Here is a 4,455-nt window from a genome sequence, read left to right as displayed (position 1 = left end):
CCTGGCCCCTTCTCCTGCCAGCCTGCACACCCCCATGCCCCCCAGGAAGTTTCCCTTCACTGCCGGGCTGTGGGGAGTGAGACCTCAGCTCCTGTGCGTTTCCCCAGCTCACCCCAGGCCCGGACGCTGCGCAGGTCAGCCAAGGCCCCGGCCAGCCCCAGAAACAGGCCCACCTGGCGGACCTGGAGTGCCCTGGTCTCAGGGCTCGGAGACCCTGTTCTTGCCAGTTTGCTCGACCGCGCTGGGAGAGAGAGCCCAGGCTTGGACCTGCCAGCGAACCGTGATCAGGAGCAGCACTCTGAGCTCCCACAGCCTGCGACACTTGCGGGCAGCCCCCACTTACTGACCACTGTCCTGTGCTGGGCAGCCTGGACTCTTCCTTCCTCTGCACTCTCCAGAGAGCATGCGGGCAGGGGCCCTGGCACTGGCCCTCTCCTCCCGCTGGCCTGGATGCCCCAGCGGCTTAGGGCCCCCATGCTCAGGGGTGCCCACTCTACCTATCCTGACCACCTGTGCCCCAGCCAAGGCCTCCTGTCATACCCTGGGCCTTATATCTTGCATCAGGCACAGGCCTGGAGGAGCCAAGGTGGGAGAGACCACAGGTGTGGGGGCCACGTGCTCATCTTGGATCTGGCCAGCGTCCACACCCACCCACGTGTTCAGCTGGGACCCAGGGGAACCTCAGGCCAGGTGGGTGTCCCCATCTGGGGCTCTGGTGGCAAGGGCCCCTAGCGGACACCCCAGGCCAGGCTGGCTGGCCCAACATGCCCTGTCAGCCCTGGGCCCTCAGTTTCTTTGCTGGGCAAGAATTGGGGGCCTAGAGTCCCCCTCTCCCTGGGGGTGTCCCCCAGCTCCAGCCCTGGACCATGCTGGTGTGAGGTGGTGCTGCAGAGTGGGGGGGTGGGGTGCAGTCTGAGCCAGGCCTGGATGAGGGGGTTTCGGCTAGTATCTGGGAGGCCTGGGGGATGGGGTGGGCGGGCCAGGGAAGGGACAAGTCACCAAGTGACTCTCAGCCAGTGTCAGCTGTGGTTCCCTGTCACTTGGCCATGTGACTAGGCCTTTCTGTAACTCCTGCCCGGGCGGGCCACATTTCCGTGGATATGGTCCATATCTTGTCTGTCACCTGGTCATGGCCTGCCTGTACCCGCTGTGGATGGCAGGATGATGGGCCCCAGAGATGTCCTCATCCTGACCCCTGGAACAGGTGAATATTATCACCTCGTGTGACAAACGTGGGGATGAAAGCCGCCCATCAGATGCGGAGAGTATTCTGATCACCTGGAGAGGGAGGCAGGGAGAAGTGTGCAAAGGACTCAGCCTGAGCTGTGGCCATAAAGATGACGTCGGGCCACAGACTGAGGGAAGCTGGAAAGCTGGGGACAGGTCTCCCCGGTCCTCAGGAGGAATGGGTCCAGGACACCTTCGTTCTGGCCAGTGACTCGGGTCAGGCGCGACCTCAGAACTGTGTGCAACAAACGAGCTGTTCTGAGCACAGTGAGTTTGTGGGAATTTGAGCAGCTGCAGGAGATGAACGTACCCAGGTACCTTCTCACCCAGGGTCAAGAGGGCTTGGTGGGGCCCCCGGTTGGCGCTGGCGCTGGTGGATTCCCCCGAGGCTGTGCATGTGCCTGCGTGCACCCTCAGACAACATGCTGGCGACTTTCGTCGGAACCTCGGCTAGGAGCCTGACCTCATCGCCGCAGGTGGGGACCGCAGAGCAGGTGTGGTCCCTCCTTGGCTTGCACCCCATGTGCCTTTCCTCTCAGGCGTTCCTCCCCCTTGGCTGACGAGGCCGCATTGGAACCTGCTGCCTTTCGGTTCACTGTGCCTCCTATTTCCTGGCTCACCTGTCCTGAGTCGCCCTCAGCAACACCCTTGGGTGGCTCCGTCTCTACCCGGTGCTCAGGCCCCTTCCCCTCAGGTGGCTGCTCTGGGTCCCGCATGAGCTAAAGCGGCCTGAGCCTTCTCCCCGTCACCCTCTCCTGTCTGCAGGCCACACACAAAGGGTGGTCTCTGCCTGGGCTCCGCTGGCCCTGCCCCGGGGGCCCATGCTGGACCAGGACACAGGCTGGCTTGAGACTCTAACAGGAAGGGCCAGCACCTGGGACTTCCCGCCCATCCCCATCTGGCCCTGGATGGCAGCCTCTCCTGCTCCTTGTGCTGCTCAGACTTCCCCAAGACGAGGAAAGTCAGAGGCCAGTGGGCTGAGCTAAGGTTCGCTTTTTCCCCACTGGCCATTTCTGCTCACGAAGCCAGGCTTTGAGATGCCCAGGTTCTCGGTTGTAAATAAGCGAGCAACTTTCTAATTTTCACAAGGGGGTGAGTCTCCTCATGCTGTGAATTGGGACCTTCATCTCCAAACAGGCTAGGAAAGTCTGATTCGATCGTCAGAAGCACATGCAGCTGGTGTGGTCAGTGCCCACAGCCACACAGATAAGGCAGCAGCAGAGGCAGGTCGTCACTCACGTCACAGGGGAGTGGGTGAAACGAGGAGGTGGGAGCAAGGACAGACATGCACGTGCAAACACACGCACACAGGTAAGTGCTCAGACACATGCACATGTGCTTACATGCACACAAGCCCACGCATGGAAACGTACGAATGCATGCACATGTGCTCACAGATATGCATGCACACACAGACATATGCACATAAGGACATGTACACAGAATGCATACACACATGCACAGTGTACATATGCACACAGCTACAAATGCACACACAGATGTATGAATAGGTACACATATACAGATATGCACGCACACAACACACACACACGGACACATGCATGCACGCATATACACATGCTCGCATGTATACATGCCCACACCATGCACACACAGACGCACACATGCACACAGCGCTCACGCATGTACATGTGCATGCACACATGCGCACACACGCACACATGCACCACCATGCATATGCACACACATGCTCACATGCGCACACACAAAACACATGCACAATGCTCACACATGTACATGAGCATGCCCACGTGCCTGCACATGTATACATGCCCATACCATGCATACATACACACATATAACTCTCGCACATGCACACACAGCTATACAACACACATGCACACACAGTACTCACACATGCGCACACATGCACAACGCACACGCACACATGCCAACACAGATACGACACATGCAACCATGTTCACACACGCTTGCACACAACACATACATGATCACACATGTGCATGTGCATGCCCACATGTTCACACATGCACGCATGCCCACACCATGCATGCAGACACATGCATGCATGCTCGCACATGCGCGCACAGATATATAACGCACATGCTCACGCATGCACACACAGTGCTCACATGTGTACATGTGGGTGCACACATGCACTCATCTTGACCTGACCCTGGGCCTCCAGCTAGACAGAGCAGGGGGAGGCTCCAGATCTGAGTCTGCAGCACAGGCCTTGGTCCTGGCTGTGCCACCCTGTGCCAACGCTTTAGGAGTGAACAGGCCTCCATAAACAGAAATTGCTGTATGGAGGTCTGTGTGTGCAGTTGCATGCATGTTCTGTATGTTTATCTGTGGGTGTGCGTGTACGTGCAAGGCTGAGGAATGCTGGGGAATCATGGGGATGGAGTGGGTCTTGGCTCACCCATCCATGGTCCCTGTGACTTTGGTCCTACTAGGTCACTTCTAGTGTCCTCAGGAGTTCTGTGTCCTTGTCCACAGAGGGAGACAGCTGTGTAAGGCCTTGCCCTTCCTGGCTCTGCTCCTTGGGTGCCAGATGGAAAGCTGGCTGCAGGGCGCACCTGGCGCAGCACAGCTGCGCATCTCGCTGGGGCTGCGAGGCTGGACTCTCAGACCCGCTCCCTGGCTGTGCTCCTGGCTGTGCCCTCCTGGGGAGGACAGGGCTGAGTCTGGCCACATGAGGGGCCCGGGAGAAGGCCGGTCGTCCCACCGCTGGGGCTGGGGAGCCCATCATTGGAGCTATAGCTGACACAGAGGCGTCCATCTCAATAACTGTTGAACGGCGCAGTCCAGGCCCGCGTGGTGGGAACCGGCTGGCTGGGCTGTCGGTGCCACCTCCATGAGAACCGGGACAGGCTCCTGGGCAGGCGGCTGCTGCGGCCTGGCACTGCCCCATCCCCGGGCCCTTCTCGCCGCTGCTTCCTGTGGCCGTAGTTGGTGAGGCCCAGGGCACTGAGACCCATGGGGACCGGCGGGAGGGAGCCTGACCGGGGTGTGGCACGGGGGAGGAGTGTGCATGAGTGTGCGTGAGTGCGAATGTGAACGTATGCCTGTGAGCATGAGTGTGCACACGGGAGTGTGTCTGGGTATGTATGTGTGCGTGTGTGTGTGTTTGTGGGTGAGCAAGAGTGTGTGTTTGTGACCACGAGTGTGTGCACGTGTGACCGTGGGTGTGGGTGAGTATGAGTCTGTGTGAGTGTGTATGTGTGAGCATGAGTATGTGCA

Source organism: Pteropus medius, unplaced genomic scaffold, assembly GCF_902729225.1.
Source record: "Pteropus medius unplaced genomic scaffold, Ma_sr-lr_union100, whole genome shotgun sequence".
In the NCBI taxonomy this organism is placed as follows: Eukaryota; Metazoa; Chordata; class Mammalia; order Chiroptera; family Pteropodidae; genus Pteropus; species Pteropus medius.
This window is presented reverse-complemented; position numbering follows the sequence as displayed.